At 38.5% G+C, this 21,418-nt stretch overlaps 1 pseudogene; it reads left to right on the top strand.

The window, feature by feature from the left end:
* Positions 1–16,021: 16,021 nt before the first annotated feature.
* Positions 16,022–16,960, top strand: LOC101098433 (annotated as a pseudogene).
* The last annotated feature ends 4,458 nt before the right edge of the window (positions 16,961–21,418 follow it).

The raw sequence follows: 21,418 nt of genomic DNA, 5'->3' as shown, positions 1-21,418 counted from the left end.
TTGATATACTTTGGCTTTTGCATGACTTTTGCATCTCTGTGAAAAAAAAAATCACACGTTCATAATTACCAACCACAATGGTTTGATCCGTGATAAAATGGACCTGCCTGGTAGGGTGTAGGAGTGAGAACCTAAATGGCCTTAGGCTAAACTCACAAGAGAAGTGCTGGCAGTAGTTATTCAGAGGCATTTGGGCCAGTTAGGGGCAGTCAGTATGAGGCTGACCCATAAGGAGGCAAGAAATGTATATGTCAGCAGGTGACTGGAATAGGGTATTGGGGAAGGGAGAGGACAAGGGCTATTTGATGACTCCTTGTGGCAAAGCAAAGGGATTCAGGCCATCAGCCTGATGAAGGCTGATCCATCAGAATGAAGGCTTCTTCCAGGAGATCCAGCCATAAGTAGTGGACACCCATTCACAGCTACTGGCACTCAGAGGTTGTGGACAACCCTTGGGAGACCTAGTGTGAGGAATGCATCCAACTACTAGTTTTGGAGGTGCCAGGATTAAAGCAGAGAACCAAGCAGGGAATTGGAGCAGCAGGAGGGAGACGCGGGATATTGGGACAAGGCTGTATGGCAGAGGCTTTGCCACTGTGGACAGAATGGGAGTTTATTACGGAAAGGAGAAGCAGCATAACAGTGGGTCTGGCAAGAGGGTTGACGATGTGGAGGTACTGAATGAAGCCTCTGTTGTCTCCTCAGGTACAGGTTTGGGAGCTATTTGACAAAGGCTTGAAGCTATAGTTTGTGAGAATGACCTTCAGTACTAGAGAGATAATGGACAATAAATCAAACTTCATTTTAGTCAAGATCCAAGGAACCTAGAGTGTCAAAAGTTTCTTCCACTAGTAACCATGAATTACCAAGATATACTCAAAAGTCTAGTTAAGGAATTTATTTTGTGACTGCACTGAAAACAAACTACTCAAATAGCGCCATCCTTACTGTGCTGTGACCTGTATACTCCTAACGGTTCAGAAGAGTGAAGAAAGAAACGCTGGAAGAGAATGTGTTTAAAAATACACATTTAACCTGTTCCTCAAAGCCATACCTAAGGTGAGAAAGGTGCTGCAAGAATGTAGGCTGACTTCTAAAGGAGGAATAAAAAGCATACCTTGTCTAAAATGAAAGCAAAATGTAGTGACGTGGTGATATTTTATGTTCACAACTAGGTCATAACTGGGGGACTGCATTTCTAATGAGGTAGTGGTCAGGCTAGGCTGGGAGCAGGGAGAGGAAGAGCAAGGCCTCTCCCTGTGTACTCATTCCACCTGGGACCAAGTAACCACGGAAATGTGCCGCTTATCAGGAAGAATGGGTGCATGAGGTTGGGTCCAGTGGTGGGCAGGAGGGAAAATCAAGAACAGAGAATGACTTCCTGTGTCATCTTTGGCCTTTGTATAGTAGGCTGCTTATATTTGTCTTCTAGAATAGAGATTATTTTTATTGATCATGGAATGGCTATGTGATGTGTCGTCTTGGTTGAACTCCCTTCTCAGAATTCCCCTTTTGAGTTTGCTTCTGGTTCATGAGGGCTTCGAGGAAGATTGTTTCACATGACTTGGAGAGCGCAAGAAAGGCAGCAGCCATTTTGTAGCATGTACACATCTTCTTGCAGGTATTCTGCCAAATACTAATTTTGGTGTGTGTTGAAGGAGTTTCCAGATGTAATTAAAGCCCCAAGTCAGTTGATTTTGAGTTAATCAAAAGGGAGAATACCCTGGGTGGTACTGACTTAATCTGGTGCAAGTTTATTTATTTTTTTAATTTTTTTTCAACGTTTATTTATTTTTGGGACAGAGAGAGGCAGAGCATGAACAGGGGAGGGGCAGAGAGAGAGGGAGACACAGAATCAGAAACAGGCTCCAGGCTCTGAGCCATCAGCCCAGAGCCTGACGCGGGGCTCGAACTCACGGACCGCGAGATTGTGACCTGGCTGAAGTCGGACGCTTAACCGACTGCGCCACCCAGGCGCCCCTAATCTGGTGCAAGTTTAAAGAGGGGCTACGCCATCCTTGACGTGCAGAGGCTCCAGGTAGCAGATAGGAAGGAAACCTGTAAGATGGTTACACATTTACTTGGTTGGAATGAAGCAGCAGCTGGCCTACAAATGCCTTCCCTTTCCTGTGATCTTCCTTCAGTTTCTCTGACTTCTGAGTCAGCATATGTTTAGCTCCATGGTTAAGGCCCCTGATTCTGCACAATACCCTTGTCACCAAGGTCAGAGGCAGCAAGAATAGATGTTTTAGTCTATACCTGTTGGGTTTGAGCCTCTTTGTAATCTTCATTCCTGCCTGCCTGTGTACTTTGGGCTCTAGCATTTGATGTAGAGACAACCTTGCAGAGATTGCTTAGTCTGGAATTCCCTGTAATAAGTACACACACACACACACACACACACACATGTATCTGTACAAATATGTATATATGTATGCATTTATATATTTATAATTATACCAAATATAAAATGTATATAAAAACATATGCTGCTTTTGTTTCTCTGCTTTCTCTGGGTTGGTACAGTACCATATTTTTACCTTATTTTTGCATGTTACCTTACAGTTTACCAAGCATCTCCACATATTCCATGTTTTAGATTTCAATTTTGTGATTAATTCTAATATATCAAGAAATGAAAGAAAAAATACAGAGAATTTAGCAAAGGTTTGGTATTGTCCATTATTACACATTTTGAGGTGGGAGTGAAATGGGTAGGGAAATCTGGGTGCAGAGAGATCTTAAAGAAGTAACAGATCTACAAATTCAAAAAATAATACAAAACCTATGCAATAGGTATTCTGTATTCTCTCATGTATTGCTTAGATATAACAGTTCCAATTTAATCAACAGTAGGCATTATGTCCCAGGCTGGCCACTCTCTAGAAATATTTAATCTCTTGAACAATGAAAGTCACTATTGAAAAGGTTATGTATATATACATATATTTATACAGACACAAATATTTTTTTCCCCTGTAACAACAAAAGGTATGGAATACTGGAACAAAGTGATAATTTTGGAAATAACAGTAAGTTTATAACTGAATAGGCATCAAACACTGATATTTAACTCTTCATTGTTTTTCTTCTCTTTCAGGCTTTATGAAAACCGAGAAAGCCACTGTTCATGCAGAGTGGAAATAACGTTGTAATCCCACTTGGATCAGTCTTAGTGAGGACCACTAATTGCAAAACAACTTTCCCCACCATGGTTGAGGGAGGACCCATGGGAAGAGAGCATCTGACTTGAGCAGGAAGAGGAGGGTCCTCCCTCAGGATATTATGCCTGCATCGCCATGCCTTCCCACGTGGTAAAGCCGTGAGAGAAGGGTTGATAGTGGTCCACACCATGTCTTCCATAGTGTGCAAGAAAGTCTGCAGTAAGAGCCAATAAAGTGACACCACAGGGAGAGGAAAGAAAAGGGCCAGTGAAGGGAGAAACCTGCTAGTTTCATGGGAGGTTCCAGCTGTCTCTAAGACCCTGACTCTCCTGAGGGTAGCTAAATTTTGGATTATTATAAATTGCATTTAAAAAAATTTTTTTTTCAATGTTTTTATTTATTTTTGGGACAGAGAGAGACAGAGCATGAATGGGGGAGGGGCAGAGAGAGAGGGAGACACAGAATCGGAAACAGGCTCCAGGCTCTGAGCCATCAGCCCAGAGCCCGACACGGGGCTCGAACTCACGGACCGCGAGATCGTGACCTGGCTGAAGTTGGACGCTTAACCAACTGTGCCACCCAGGCGCCCCATAAATTGCATTTTAAAGAGCAGATGAAGAGCCCTGAGGAATAAGGATGGGTGCAGTGTTCTCCCTCTTTCTTTTAAGATTCTTGCATTCCAGGGTGCAAAGTTGAGTTAGAGTCAGGTTTGCTCAGGGGCCAGAACTTGAATCTCTATGGCCGGCAGAGATGTAAGTGGAATGGAACAGTTCTGGGGATTAATCTTTTTGCAGACTGGATGGGCCCACAGAACTGGAAGTGAGACCTGAGGTGTACTTGCTGTAAAGTTGAACATGTCTTTTCTTGAAAAGTAAGGGTAAAAATGGGGGGAAGTCACGAAAGGAGGAAGTATTTTGAGAAAATTTTAAATGCCCCCTATTATTTTGTAGTTGTGGGACTTGGGTTTAATTTGAATCTGTAAACTCTCAGAGGGCATCTGTAGGCATTTAGAAAAGGGTGGTTAATTTGCAGCAGATACTAGCTTTTGTGCAAAGGCAGAAAGATGTACTGTAACATATGATGCAGATCACTTTAGAGTAATTGAACCATGGCTTTTGCATGCTTTCGATCCGAAGCTTATCTCCATCTGAAGCCTGTAGAAAGTCTTTTCCCATTTACATAACAGGGCAAGAGATTATTACAACTAAAATTAGATCCATGAATTGCTATGCACAGTGCTTTGTAGCATAATCAAATTATGATAAAATAGCCTTTATTTCTCTATTGCTATATAATATAGTTAGGTTCTTTAGTAATTTGTTTGGAAGTAAAGGAGTGGCTGTGCGATCTTATTACACTAAAGTATCGCTGATTTTTGGCCAAATTGACAACCTTGCTTGATTGTTTTTTAGAGATGTTTATTTGAAGAATGGGAAGGATCCTGATAAGGCCTAATTTGTTTTCCTTTCTTTACCCCTGCCGTTGCCTTTTAAAAAAATATGGGCCACAGCTCATGAGTTCTTCCTGCTTACCCTTATCACTTAACCTGATAATACCATCCCGAGAAAGTGGTTCCTGTTCATTTGATATTACCAGATAAAGTCAAAAGCCTTATGCCTTCCCAGCACTGAAGATTCCTTAGCTGTTTTCTCTCAGATTCTGAACAGGGCAAATCACAAGAACCTTGTTGGTTAAATTATTCTTGTTTAGACGTAAATATGGGAGGGGAGGGAAAACAACCAAATTGTTGAGAAAATAAATGAGGAAGTAGGGGAGAGGGGAAGGTGGAAATTAAGACTGAGTAACAGCAAAAAATGATCAGAAAGAAGAGAAGAGGAAATAGATCACAAGGATATGGGTATGAGGGAAAAGGAGGATAGAGAGACAGCAAAACATAATCCAATGGAAGCCTGTAACATGGTGTAAGAGCAGATTTCCATACCATTTTGAGGCTCTGAAAGTTTCCTGATGACTCTATTCAGCAGAACCCCCACTCCCGCCCCATTCTATATTACTGTTAATGCTAAAGGTAGCAGTAGCTGCAGAGGTGGCATTTTCCTCTAATTTAATTTTCAGTTACTGAACTCAGTTACTGACTCTTTACAGCCTGAGGGAAGACGAGCCTTTGTTAGAGCAGTGGCCGTTCACTTTCACTTTTCTTTTCAACCTCATTAGATTTCCTGAGGTTTAGTTCTAGACCTAAAGCACTGCACTGTGGCAAAACTATGTAAAATAACGTTTTTGGTGAAAAGCAACACCTGCAAAAATGTCACACAAATTTCAAGTTCACTGGTATCTAGTGATGTCACCGAGTGAAATCCTTGTGCAGAAAATGCAAGTAATAGGGTATGAAATTTGTTATAGCCTGTGACTTCCTTCATGGCATCGTGTGGTGCAATGATGAGCCAGAAAGGCTTCTTGTCTGGTGGCACCTTTGTATGTGTGCTCAATGGGTAGCACAGCCACATGGGCATTAGCCTCATTGAGACAGGATTTGAAAGGGAGTTGCTAATCTCAGTCCACATTGGGTGTCAGAATTCTGCTTTAATCCATGTAGGATGAGCCATTCCCCGTGTACAGGGAGATTCATTACAAAAATGGCATTTTTGATTCCTTGAAAATGACTAAATCCTAGAAGGAGAATGTATGATTGATTGTGAACGATAATGTAAATGATCTATAAAGGTTATATAATGATTCTGTGATCTGTCTCTAGTTACATGTCTTTCAGGGCATTGTTGCTCTGCTGGCCCAATGTGTGGCCCCTGGGTTGGTGCCCTGTCCCAGATGGGCAGGCACCACCAGAAAGGTTTTATTGCCTCAGGACTCCCTTTGCTACACACAGAGTCTCTGTTCCTCTGGTCTTTGTGACAGTTGTTTTCTCTCCTCTGGTGGGATGTAGATATTTTAAAGCCACCTAAATGAGAGCAGTCCCTCCTTTGAGGAGTGTAAATCTAACTGGATCCACCATTTGCTCAGTGCCATGGCACTGTCTGTGTAGCACCACTGAACTTTCTGTAAGCAGCAGTAACTTGAAGTGTACTGCAGACAACTTCTGCTATATCACGTACACTTGCTTTACTTGAGATACCAGTTGTGCAAGAAAAATTCTAAAGAATAATGATATTGAAGAGTTACTAACAAAAAACTTAGCTTGCTAGATGACTAAAACGTTTTATATTTTATTCTCAATTAAAGACGTGATGAAATAAAGTGAGATGTATTTGATAGTAGGAAATGTGTTCAGATTTCATTTGGGCTTGTTGTAGAGTAGTATTTTACAGACTTTTGAAAAACATACAGTAAGCAGGGAGCCTGTGTGGCTCAGTTGGTTAAGCATCTGACTCTTGATTTCAGCTCAGGTCACAATCCCAGGGTCATGGGATTGAGCCCCACATTGGGCTCTGTGCTGAGCATGGAACTTGCTTAAGATTCTCTCTCTCTCTCTTTCTAAGATAACATATATATAGGTATACATATACATATATATATATATATATACACATATACATACAAATATATACATATATACATACAAATATACATATATACTTACATATACATACATAACATGTATTTCTTAATATAATACATATGTATTAAGAAATACATTTTATGTCATGACCCATTTACTGAAATTTACACAGGTCTTCCTAAGAAATGTGATGTGTTTTGCCTGTTTCACGTCTGTCCTGTTGTATTTATTTCATTTAAAAATGCTAGTTAGAACCCACTACCTTTATTTCATTACCCAGCAATAGGTAGTGACAATTTGTAAACACTTTTTCTAGGATTTGGAGGAAAAGAAGCAAAAAGGGTGGGAAAAAGTTCAACTTAATGGAAATTAAGTAGTAGACATGTGAGTATAGATTCTAAACACACACTAGGTGTTTTGTTCTGGTTGTTTTAAGCATTGAATTTAACTTCTGATTATTATTTTAAAAGATCTTGATGGTAACTTGTTACACTGCCTTTAATATGAGATTTCAGATCAGTTTGTATGGAAACATAGCATTAAGGCTCTCTATGGTTATTATCTTATTTAACCTTCAAAATAACACTAAGAGAGAAATCATTTATCACATGAAGAAGCTGAGGTTAAAAGTTAGGCAGTTTGCATATTTGGAAACTTTCTTGCTTCTTGAGATAGACCTGAATTGCAATATATGTTTCCTCTTAGGACTGCCTTTGCTGCAGCCCAAAGGGTTTGGACTGTCATGTTTTCATTTTCATTGCTTCCATGTATTTTTAAAAATTTTTTCTTTAATTTCCTGATTAACCCATTCATTCTTTAGTAAGATGTTCTTTAACTTCCACGTATTTGAAGGCTGTCCAAATTTTTCTTGTGGTTAACTTCAAGTTTTGTAGTGTTGTGATAAAAAAAAAATGCATGGTATGATCTCAGTCTTTTTGCACTTGTTGAGGGCTGAGACAGGAAGCCATCAAAATCCTAGAAGAGAACACAGGCAGCAACCTCTTTGACTGTGGCCACAGCAACTTCTTACCAGACACATAGCTGAAGACAAGGGAAAAAAAGCAAACATGAACTATTGGGACTTCATCAAGATAAAAAGCTTCTGCATAGTGAAAGAAACAATCAACAAAACTAAAAGGCAGCCTATGGAAAGGGAGAAGATATTTGCAAATGACAAATCTAATAAAGAGTAGCCAAAATCTATAAAGAACTTACCAAACTGAGTACCACTCCCCAAAAAAGCAACCTAGTTAAGAAATGGGCAGAAGACATGAATAGACATTTTTCCAAAGAAGATATCTAGATGGCAAACAGACACGTGAAAAGATGCTCAAAATCACTCATCATCAGGGAAATACAAATTAAAACCATGATGAGATACCACCTCACAACTGTCAGAATGGCTAAAATCAACACAAGAAACAACAGGTGTTGATGAGGATGCAGAGAAAGGGGAACCCTCTTGCATCTGTTTGGGAATGCAAACTTGTCCAGCCACTCTGGAAAACAGTATGGAGGTTCCTCAAAAAATTGCAAATAGAACTTCCTTCCAATCCAGCAATTGCAGTATTAGGTATTTTCCCAAAGGATACAAAAATACAAATTTGAAGGGGTACATGGTGCCCAATATTTATAGCAGCATTGTCAAACAATAGCCAAATATGGAGAGAGCCCAATGTCCATCAACTGATGAATGGATAAAGATGTGGTATACACACACACACACACACACACACACACACACACACAATGGACTATTACTCAGCCATCAACAGTAATGAAACCTTGCCATTTTGCAACAAGCTAGAATGTATTATGCTAAGTGAAATGACTCAGTCAGAGATAGACAAATACCATATGATTTCACTCATATGTGGAATTTAAGAAACAAAACAGATGAACATATGGCAAGAGGTAGAAAAAGAAAAGGAAGAGAAGCAAACCACGCGAGACTCTTAACAACAAAGAACAAACTGAGGTTTGATGGAGGGAGGTGGGTGGGAGAGGGGCTAGATGGGTATTAAGGAAGGCACTTGTGATGATCACTGGGTGTTGTATGTGAGTGATGAATCAGTGAATTCTATTCCTGAAACCAAAATTGCACTGTATATTAACTAACTAAAATAGAAATTAAATAATAAAATAACACTTGTCAAAGTTAAAAAAAAAAAGTGTTAGGCAATTTGCTCCAGGTAATGGTAGAATTAGTAAATAGTTGAGCAAAATTTTTCCCAAGTGCTGTGATTGCCCTCCAGTACACAGGTCCTTTGCTGGTGGTGGGGGTATGTGGATTGGAGGGCTATCAGAATTACTATCTCCTCATGAAGATGGAGATAGACTAAAGGAAAAGAAAAGGTTGATCTTTAGTATTCTAAATAGACCTCACCTCTATACGTCCAAACTTTTTCATACCATAATAGTTTGTTTATATAACTTTTAACTAATGACTCAAAATATTACAGGCAGATAGAAAAGCATACCCATTAGTCATGAAAATTTTACAAGTTAAGTAAAAGCACAATTTATTATCTCTAAAGACAAAATAAAACTTTGGAGGTATTACTGTTTCTAATAAGCTGTCCATCAGGTAAGCAAGGCATTATATTGAGAATGAGATGGGAATAAATGACACCCCCTTCTCATTCCCTAGCTCTCTAGTGACCCAGTTGTTGGACTGGAGCTGTTGTTTATAGTTAACAGCCTCAAGTCAAGGAAATTGGGCCTGAGGTAAGGTGTATATGGTAGATAGGTGAATGAATGCACACAAAAAATTCTATCCATTTATAAAACATACAAGGACACAAACTGAGATATAAGACATGCAAAAAATATTTCATTTGCCTAAGAACTAGTTTATAAGCACATAAAAGAAATTTAGAATAGGATAGCTTAAAAGTTGCAATACAACTTAAAAATATAATTAAGTAGATTAAATAAGTACCTTTTTTAGAGTTAAAAGTTAAGTTAAAAGGTTTAACAATGGGCATTGAATATGATGGAATTAATTTTTAGAAGAAGGAAGAGGAATGGTTTTGAAAACCAGAGGGCCTGAATTTCACAGATTCTTAACAACCAGCAGTACTTAAAACCTGGAATTAAAAAAAAAAAAAAAAAAAAAAAAAAACAATTGGCAGGCTAGGCTCTGGAAGAACCACAAGGGCAAGAGAAAACTGAATCCCCATACTTAAAGAGACAGTACAACAAATAGCCCATCAGAGATACAGCACAGAATCAGACTTTGAAAGCCAGCTGGAGCATACAGGAGGGAGGGTTATTTACTAATCTCAGAGCAAGTCCTGGAGGGGGACAGAAGTTGCTGGAGACCTCCAGGAACAAAGGGACTGGCAGGTGCCATTTCCCTCCCACACTCCCTAGGGCAAACATATGGGCACCTACGGGACCCAATACCTAACTTCCTAGCACTGCTGCCCTGCCTTTTCACACTGTGCTTCCACCAATCCACCCCTCCCAACAGCCTGCCTCAGTCCAGGGGGCTGCAGAACCCCTCCTGCAGAGGACCAGCTGTACTCAAAGCTAGCTAGCACTGCTGCCCCACCCTACTGCCCCCATGCTGGGCTTTGTAGATCCACTATCTCCAATACACCTTTGGCTAGAGTACATACAGGGCAGTGTCACAGGCCTGGCAGTGTGCAAGCAGCTGCTATAGTGACCAGCACCACTTCAAAGTGATTCCTGCCCCCAAAGAAGGAAAGATAACTACACACCAGTCAGATGGAGGCCCCAGCAGTGGGCTGGAAGCAGACACTAGTCTGACAGCAGGTCCTGCCCACCAGTGAAAACTTCTCAGGGGATAACACAGGAAAAGTACACTGCGGTTTGGTGCTACTGCATTCTGGCAAATGCCTGTTCTGATTCAACTCAAGCCCAACGTGGCCCAGATTGGCCCACTGACACCACTGGAACCAAATATTGCCCACCACAAGCAAAGAGCCATTGCAAATGACTGGTCTAAAGGAAAAAAAGTGGCTCAGCCACAAGAGCAGGGTGCATATATCACACATTGGAGACACCAAGTGCCAGATTCTGATGAACAGGAGACACTGCACAGCAGGACACTACAGGGCCTCTTCTTCATAAGGACATTACTTTCAAGTGCAGATATATCTGTCTTTCCTAACACACACAGACAGACACAGAGAGTTAGACAAAATGAGGAAGCAGAGGAATATGTCCCAAAAGAAAGAAAAGAACAAAATTGCAGCAAGAGATCTAAGTGAAATGGAGATACATAATATGCCTGATAGAGAATTTAAAGTAATGATTATAAAGATATTTACTGGACTTGAGAAAAGGGTGAAAGACATCAGTGAGACCCTTAACAATGAGATAAAAGAGAACCAATCAGAGATGAAGAACACAATACGTGAAATTAAAAATACACTAGATGGAATAAATAGTAGATAAGATGAAACAGAAGAATGAATCAGTGAGCTAGAGGACAGAGTAATGGAGAGTAATCAGGCTGAGCAGATGAGTGAAAAAATAATTATGCAAAATGAGAATAGACTTAGGGAACTCAATGCCACCATGAAGCATAATATTCTCATTAGAGGGATCTCAGAAGAAAAGGAGAGAGAAAGGGGGCCAGAAAACTTATTTGAAGAAATACTAGCTAAAATCTTCCCTAATCTGGGGAAAGAATCACAAATCCAGATCAGGAAGCACAGAGATCCTCCTACAAAATCAACCCAAAGAGGCCCACACTAAAACACAGTAATTAAGATGGGAAAAAGTGATGAGAGGAATTTTACAACAGCAAGAGAAAAGAAAGAAATTACATACAAGGGAATCAGCAGATTTTTTAGCAGAAACTTCGCAGGCCAGAGGAGAGTGGCATGATATATTCAAAATGCTGAAAGGAAAAAATCTGCAGCCAATACTCTATCCAACAAGGCTATCATTCAGAATAGAAGGACGGATAATGAGTTTCCAGACAAACATAAGTTAAAGGAATTCATGACCACTAAATCAGCCTTACAAGAAAAGTTAAAGGGGATTCTTTGAGTGGAAAGGAAAGACCATAAGCAAGAGTAAGGAAAGTAGGAAGCACAAAATCGGTAAAAACAAGTACATCTGTAAAAATCAGATTCACAAAATAAAAGGATATAAAGTATGGTACCATATTCCTAAAACATGGAGAGGAGAGGAATAAAGAATGGGTTCAATCTTAAGCAACCATCAACTTAATATAGACTGCTATATGCAGAAGATGTTATATGCAAACTGAATAGTCACCAGAAATCAAAAACCAGTAATACATATGCAAAATTAAAGAGAAAGAAATCCATGTATGTAACTAAAGAAAGTCAACTAATCTTGAGAGAAGAGAGCAAAAGAAGAAAGGAATGGAGGAAAACTACAAAAACAACCATAAAACAAGTAACAAAATGACAATAAATGCATACCTATCAATGATTACTTTGAAGGTAAATGGACCAAACTCTCCAATCAAAAGACATAGGGTGATAGAATGGATAGAAAACAAGACCCATCTATATGCTGCCTACAAGAGACTTATTTCACACCTAAAGACATATGCAGATTGAAAGTGAAGGAGTGGAGAAGCATTTATCATGCAAATGGATGTGAAAAAAAAAGCCAGAGTAGCAAAACTTATATTGGACAAAATAGACTTTTTTTTTTACAAATTTTTTAACGTTTATTTATTTTTGAGACAGAGAGACAGAGCATGAATGGGGGAGGGCCAGAGAGAGAGGAAGACACAGAATCTGAAACAGGCTCCAGGCTCTGAGCTGTCAGCACAGACCCTGACGCGGGCTCGAACTCATGGGCCGCGAGATCATGACCTGAGCCGAAGTCGGACGCTTAACCACTGAGCCACCCAGGCGCCCCCAAAATAGACTTTAAAACAAAGACTGTAGCAAGAGACAAAGAAGGACACTATATAGTCATAAAGGGAACAATCCAACAATAACAATTGTAAATATTTATGCAGCCATGATGGGAGCATCCAAATACTTAAAGCAGTTAATAAATAACAAACATAAAGGAAGTAATCAATAGTAATAAATAATAGGAGAATTTAACACCCCTAAAAAACCAATAGAACAGATTAATGAAACGAGGAGTTGGTTATTTGAAAAGATCAACAAAATTGATAAACCTTTAGACAGACTCAAAAAAAAAAAAAAAAAAAAAAAAGAGAGAGAGAGGACTCAAACAAAACCAGAAAGAGAAATAACAACTGACACTACAGAAACACAAAGGATTATAAGAGAATATTTTGAAAATTATATGCCAGAAAATTGGACAATCTAGAAGAAATGGATAAATTCCTAAAAACATACAACCTCCCAAATTTGAATCAGGAAGAAATAGAAAAATTTGAACAGACCAATGACCACCAATGAAATTGGATTAATAATCCCCAAACTCCCAACAAACCAAAGTCCAGGCTCAGATGCTTCACGGGTGAATTCTACCAAAAATTTAAAGATAAGTTAGTACCTATTCTCAAACTATTCCAAAAAATAGAAAAGGAAGAAAAATTTGGAAATTCATTCTATAAGGCCTGCATTACCCTGATATCAAAACCAGATAAAGAAAAAAAGAGAACTACAGAACAATATCTCTGATGAACATAGATACAAAAATCCTCAACAAAATACTAGCAAACCAAACCCAACAATACATTTAAAAAAATTATTCGCCACGATTAGGAATACCTGGATGACTCAGTCAGTTAAGCATCTGACTCATGATTTCATTTCAGGTCATGGTCCCAGGGTTATGGGATCAGACCTCCTTTGGGCTTCATGCTGAGTGTGGAGCCTGCTTAAGATTCTCTCCCTTCCTCCCTCTTCCCCTCTCTCCTGCTCATGTTTGCTCTCTCTCTCTCAAATAAAATTTAAAAAATCATTTACCATGGTCAAGTGGGATTTATTCTTGGGATGCAAGTATGTCTCAATATTTGGAAATCAATGAATGTAATACATCACATCAATAAGAGAAAGGCATGTGATCATTTCTATAGATGTAGAAAAATTATTTGACAAAATACAACATCCATTCATGATAAAAACCCTCAACAAAGTGGGTTTAAAGGGAACATACTTCAACATAATAAAGGCCGTATATGAAAAAGCCACAGCTAATATCATACTCAATGGTGAAAAACAGAGCTTTCCCCCTAAGATCAGGAACAAGACAAGAGTGTCCTCTCTCACCACTTTTATTCAACATAGTACTGGCAGTCCTAGCCACAGCAATCAGAATGAAAAAAGGAATAAAAGGCATCCAAGTTAGTAAGGAAGAAGTAAAACTTTCACTACTTTCAGATGACATATGATATATTGAGAACCCTAAAGATTTCACCAAAAACTACTAGAACTGATAAATGAATTTAATAAAGTCCAGGATACAAAATTAGTGTACAGAAATCTGTTGCATTTCTATTCACTAATAATGATGCAAAAAAAACGAAATTAAGAAAGCAATCCCATTTACAATTGCACAGAAAATAATAAAACACCTTGATGAAAGAAATTGAAGATGACACAAACACATAGAAAGATATTCCATGCCCATGGATTGGAAGAACAAATATTGTTAAAATATTTAACAAATATTGTTAAAATGGTAGTATTACTCAAAGCAACCTACAGATTTAATGCAATTCCTATCAAAATACCAGCAGCATTTTTCCTAGAACTAAAAAAAAAAAAAAAAAATCCTAAAATTTGTATGGAATGACAAAAACCCTGAAGAGTCAAAACAATCTTGATAACGAAAAATAAAGTTGGGGCGCCTGGGTGGCTCAGTCAGTTAAGCGTCCAACTTCTGCTCAGGTCATGATCTTGTGGTTTGTGGGTTTGAGCCCCACATCGGGCTCTGTGCTGACAGCTCAGAGCCTGGAGTCTGCTTCGGATTGTGTGTCTCGCTCTCTCTCTGCCTCTCCCCTGCTCACGCTCTGTCTCTCTCTGTCTCAAAATAAATAAAACATTAAAAAAATTTTTTTTTAAAGAAAAATAAAGTTGGAGGCATCACAATTCGAGATTTCAAGTTATACTACAAGGCTGTAGTAATCAAAACATTATGGTACTGGCACAAAAATAGACACATGGATCAATAAAACAGGATAGAAAAACCAGAAACAGGGGTGCCTGGGTGGCCTAGCTGGTTAAGCGGCCGACTTTGGCTCAGGTCATGATCTTGCAGTCCGTGAGTTTGAGCCCCGAGTTGGGCTCTGTGCTGAAAGCTCACAGCCTGGAACCTGTTTCAGATTCTGTGTCTCCCTCTCTCTGACCCTCCCCCATTCATGCTCTGTCTCTCTCTGTCTCAAAAATAAATAAACATTAAAAAAAAAATAAAAAAAAAGAAAAAGAAAAACTGGAAACAAACCACAATTATAAGATAAATTAATCTTCAACAAAAGAGGCAAGAATATGCAATGAGAAAAAAGCAGTCTCTTCAACAAATGGTGTTGAGAAAACTAGACAGCTACATGCAGAAGAATGAAACTGGACCACTTTATTTCACCATACACAAATAATGGTCAAAATGGATTAAAGACCTAAATGTAAGATGTGAAACCATAAAAATCCTAGAAGAGAGCATAGGCAGTAACTTCTCGGATATCAGCCATAGCAACATTTTTCTAGATATGTCTCCTGAAGCAAGGGAAATGAAAGCAAAAGTAAATTATTGGGACTACATCAAAATAAAAAGCTTCTGTGCAGCAAAGGAAACAGTCAACAAAAGACAACAAAACTAAAAGACAACCTACTGAATGGGAGAAGATATTTGCAAATGATATATCTGATAAAGGGTTAATATCAAAAATTTATAAAGAACTTACAAAACTCAACACCCAAAAAATAATCCAATTAAAAAATCAGCAGAAGACATGAACAGATACTTCTTCAAAGAAAACATCCAGATGGCCAACAGACACATGAAAAGATACTCAACAGCACTCATCATCAGGAAAATGCACATCAAAACCACAATGAGATATCACCTCACACCTGTCAGAATAGATAAAATAAAAAAACACAAGTAACAAGTACTGGCAAGGATGTGGAGAAAAAGGAACCCTCATGCACTGTTAGTTGGAATGCAAACTGGTGCAGCCACTGTGGAAAAACAGTATGGCAGTTCCTCAAAAAATTAAAAATAGAACTACTCTACAGTCCAATAATCCCACTCTGGGTATTTACCCAAAGAATACAAAAGCACTGATTCTAAAGGATACATGCACCCTTATGTTCATTGCAGCATTATTTAAAATAGCCAAATTATGGAAGCAACCCAATGGCCATCGACAGATTAATGGATAAAGAAGATATAGATATAGATATAGACATAGATATAGATATAGATAGATATATAGATACGCACACAATGGAATATTATCCAGCCATAAAAAAATGAAATCTTGCTATCTGCAACCACATGGATGGAGCTAGCGAGTATAATGCCCAGTGAAATGTCAGGGAAAGACAAATATGATTTCACTCAATACATGGAATATAAGAAGCCAAACAAAAGATCAAAGGGAAAAAGAGATAGAGATAAATCAAGAAACAAACTCAACTGCAGAGAACAAACTGATGGTTACAAGAACGAGGCGGGTGGAAGGATGGGTGAAATAGGTGAAGGAGATTAAGAATATACTTACTGTTTTGGCAGCATCTGAGAGAATGAAGACCATTCTCATCAATCAAACGATTGACATTCCAGAAAATGCTGACATCACTCTTAAGGGACCCACTGTTTTGTAAAGGGTCCTAGAGGAAACCTGTGAAGGGACTTCAGTCACATCATTGTAGAGCTCGGTGTTCTTGGAAAGAAAAAGAGAAGGCTCCAAGTTGACAAATGGTGGGGAAATAGAAAAGAATTGGCTATTGTTGTTTGCACTATCTATAGTCATGCACAGAACATGATGAAGGGTGTTACACTAGGTTTCCATTACAAGATGAGGTCTGTGTATGTCACTTCCCCCATCAATGCTGTTATTCAGGAGAATGGTTCTCTTATTGAAATTTGAAATTTCTTGGGTGAAAAATACATCCACAGGGTTCAGATGAAACCAGGTATTGCTCGTTCAGTATCTCAAGCCCAAAAAGAAGAGTTAATTCTTGAAGGAAATGACATTGAATTTGTATCAAACTCAGCTGCTTCGATTCACAAAGTCACAACAGTTAAAAACAAGGATATCAGAAAATTTGGGGATGACATCTATGTTTTTTTTTCTTTTTTTAATTTTATTTTTAATTTTTTAAAAATTTACATCCAAATTAATTAGCATATAGTGAAACAATGATTTCCGGAGTAGATTCCTTAATGCCCCTTAACCATTTAGCCCATTCCGCCTCCCACAACCCCTCCAGCAACCCTCAGTTTGTTCTCCGTATTTATGAGTCTCTTCTGTTTTGTCCCCCTCCCTGTTTTATATTATTTTTGTTTCCCTTCCCTTATGTTCATCTGTTTTGTCTCTTAAAGTCTTCATATGAGTGAAGTCATATGATTTGTGTCTTTCTCTGACTAATTTCACTTAGCATAATACCCTCCAGTTCCATCCACATAGTTGCAAATAGCAAGATATCATTCTTTTTGATTGCCTTGTGATACATTTTTTTTTAAGTTTACTTATTTATTTTGAGAGAGACAGAGACTGTGCAAGTGGGGGAGGAGCAGAGAGAGAGGGTAAGAGAGGATCCCAAGCAGGCTCCATGCTGCCAGTGCAGGGCCACATGCGGGATTCGAGCTCACAAAACCGTGAGATCATGACTTGAGCCAAAACTGAGGGACGCTTAACTGAGCCACCCAGCTGCCCCAAGACTTAGTGATATTTAAAAGATGCAATGAGGGGCGCCTGGGTGGCTCAGTCGGTTAAGCGGCCAACTTCGGCTCAGGTCATGATCTCACGGTCAGTGAGTTGGAGCCCTGCGTCGGGCTCTGTGCTGACAGCTCAGAGCCTGGAGCCTGTTTCAGATTCTGTGTCTCCCTCTCTCTGACCCTCCCCCGTTCATGCTCTGTCTCTCTCTGTCTCAAAAATAAACATTAAAAAAAATAAAAAATAAAAGATGCAATGAAAGCTGTATTGATTTGGGGGGGGGGGAAGAATATACTTATCATGATGAGCCCTGAGTAATGTATAGAATTGTTGAATTACTATAATGTACACCTGAAACTAATATAACACTGTATATTAAGTATACTTGAATTAAAATGAAAACTTTAAAAAAGTAGATGTATTTCATTTGTATGTTGTATTTTAAAATGAAAAAACAAAATACAGTATCTACTAAATGCATCTGCCCCAAAAGTTGACATTGAAAATATAGCTATAAATATGAAATAAAAATGGAATTTAAAAAAAGGAGGAGAGGGAGAAGCCCAGGAAGAAGAAGAAAAGAAAAAATGTTAAGGATTATTATTGGGTGATTTTGTAATCATTTTGAAATTCAAAATATTTTTAAATTGAATTTTCTGTGTCTTAGGTCTTTTAAAGATTACACCATATTTGCAGTCAACTGATAATATATGGATTTTTTTGGTATGAGGTTTCTAATGTATTAATATTCTTTACTTTTTAGATAAAAAACTCGAATGCATGATTAGGGGAATATATTTTACATTTTGATGAAAGAATAAATTATGTGGACTGAATGAAACTTTGGGGGCTCATGACTTAAGTATTATTTAAAAGTCTTCTCTAGAATTACTTTAATTGGTTATGAGTTCTCAGAAATAAAGTATAGCCTTGAAAATATAATCACTAAGCTATCAATTTTAAATATTTATTTTAATTATTTAAAGAAAAACTGATCTCTTTGTCTCAAAATCCTTCACTTAATCAAGCAGAAGCACTCCTATTTTATATGCTAGGTACAATAGCAGGTAGGCGTGGTGGACATCACTGCTACTCCACAGTCTTTCCAACTCTCGTCCCCTTCTGGCACATGAAATCATTATGTTTTTCTACCTCCTTGAAGTTAGGTGCAGTCATGTGTCTTGCTTTGGCTAATGTGCAGAAGAGAAGTGTACCACTTGTAGGTGGCATTAAAGAGCCTGTTCATTACTCTTTATGTTTTCTCTTCCTTTTTTGTGTGTTGACCTAGGAGGGTGCATGTTTCATAGAGTAAATGCTTCAGACAGTCATCCATGGAAGACAGGTTTCCAGGACCTGCAGACTTAGGGTGAGCAAGAAATAAAGTTTGTTCCATTTTTCACGGAGACCTGAGACTTGTTTGTTACTACAGCATAATCAAGACCCTCTGATTATAGTTGGTAAATCAAAAAAGGTGGTTAAAACAAAGAATCTTAAACATACTGCATATGTAATTCTAATTAGTTTTAGTTTATAATAAGTAGGTGTGTATAAAATAATAAATATTTTTGTTGTTGTTAACCAACAGCTTTCCTTTGAATATGAATTTGTCAACCTGAGTTCCATGCTGTCTTTCGCTCATTACCACGTAGATCATGCTTTGTATGTGATTTTCCCTGGAACAAAGAGGTAAGGACCCGGGAGATGCATTCTGAGTGAATACTCTCCTGGCTTTTTACATTGACCCCTTGCAAACATTTTGCACTTGTCTCTCTCCTTTAGGGTTTAGGTAAAGGGGATTATGAGGTACAAACTTCCAGTTATAAAATAAATAAGTCATGAGGATGAAAATACAGCATAGAAAACATAGGTAATAATATTGTAATAACATTGTGTGGTGACAGATGGTAACTACACCTATCATTGTGAGAATTATGTAATGTATAGAATTGTCAAATCACTGTGTTTTACACCTGAAACTAATATAACATTGTATGTCAACTATACTTCAATTAAAAAAAAAAACCACTTAAAAATATAAGCCTACTTTGACGGCACTTTTTACAGAGACTTACCTTTATCAAGTCTTTCTAAAACACTCTCCTTAGTTTTCATATGAATATCTGTCATTTTCACACTCTTGTTCATCAGTATATGTGGTATTTAATGAAATTGCTTAACTTTAATAACAAGTATTAATGGTAGAAAATATTAGGAATCAACACAACTGTTTCTTAACAAGCACATAATTCATTCAGCTAGAGTAGAAGACTAAAGAATACTAGAGAATAACCTACTGATCATGAGTTTTGCTGCAGAGAGCACCAGTCCAGGCTTTACATTGGAGCCTAGAGAATCAGTATATTGGACACAAATCTGGTACATCTTCTCAGGAATTCTAAATGACCTTCTTCCTCTTAGGTGGCACCCGCTCACACCAAGGTACCTTTCCTCTTGGGAAAGAAACTGAAGAGGTTTTCTCCTAGTCTGGCTAGGAAATAGTGGAGCAAAAGTTCTAACCTAGACAGACTGATTCCTAACCAGGGTGAGAGAGGACAGGAAAATACTGAAGTGGAGTTTGAGGCACATGATAGAAATAAGACAGCCTGGGTAGGAATGCTGATGCCAGATCAGAGGCTCTCTAAACAATTGCTCAGAAATTAAGCAGCCTCCAGATAAAGTAAATCAGAGTGTAAACCTGCTCCTTTTGAAAGAGGAGCTATTTCTGCTTTTTATAATAATTTCTGCAGATGGCTGGAGTTTTCAAATGTTATTTCACTTATCCAGCCATTCAACAAATATTTAATAAATACCTGCTGAGCCATGGGAGATTTTAGGCACTGTGGATATACAGATATAATTAAGGTAAAGCCCAAACATTAAGAAATTTATAGACTGATAGAGAAGACCGGCAAGTACTCAAAAAACTAGAATAAAATAACAATAAACATGGGGTGTGAGCAGCACAGAGGAGTGTATCAAACGCCTTGCCTGCGGCTAGAGGAGTGGAGAGACATCCCAGAGACAATGAAGAAGAGCAGAGTCCTGAGCACTGGACATCATTTTTCTAGGAGACAAGGGGGGGGGGGAAGGACACTTTAGGCAGAAGGAATAGCACACAGCAGGAAATGGAATCATGAGTATAGTGCATTCCAGAAACAGCTGATAACATGGTGGATTTAGAGTATGGCCAGAAGAACCATGTAATTCACCCACAAAACCAGGATGATACTTCTGAGAGTGAAATGGGGGTGCTTTTCATAATTGCTCTGGGACAACAGGAACAAACAGGCACTGTCCCAGGTAAACTAGGATGTTTGGTCACCCCAAGGGAGGAGGCCACAGAATAGAAAGGGTTTAGGAATCACTTAGACTTGAATTTGAAACAAGTCTTGGATGGTCAGAGGCAGAGTGACTGTGTTCAGTCAGTTATTTGGCTGACAATTTCCTCTCATCTGTAAAATGGAAGTAATTTCTTCCTTGTAGGTTTGTGCTATGACTGTATGCGATAACACATATAATGCAGCTAGTATAAGCTAGATTATACTATGTGCCCAATAAATGTTTCCCCGGTGTCTACACTACCCCCACCATAGGACAGAGAAGGAGGATGAGGCTGGAGGGTTAGGCAAGTATTAGACTTCCATAGATCTTTTATATCATGCTAAGGAGTTTAAATTTCAACCTGGAAAAAATAAGCAGAGGATTTATCCAATCATATTTGTGCTTTAGAAATTTGAGTCTGGCTGCAATGTTTAAGATATATAGCAAGGCAGTGAGTCATACTGAGGAGCTCCTGATGACCTCTGGCACTACAAAACTTTGAGATCTTCATATTTTTGGATGAGACTTAACCTCTGCAGATGTTGGAAAATGGGGGTGGGTACAGCCTATCACTGTCTGGAGGAGTGGGAGGGAGAGCCAGCAATGGTGGTTTAGAATGGGAAGTTCTGACAACTCCCT

Source organism: Felis catus, chromosome A1 (genome assembly GCF_018350175.1).
Source record: "Felis catus isolate Fca126 chromosome A1, F.catus_Fca126_mat1.0, whole genome shotgun sequence".
In the NCBI taxonomy this organism is placed as follows: domain Eukaryota; kingdom Metazoa; phylum Chordata; class Mammalia; order Carnivora; family Felidae; genus Felis; species Felis catus.
This window is presented reverse-complemented; position numbering and strand designations above follow the sequence as displayed.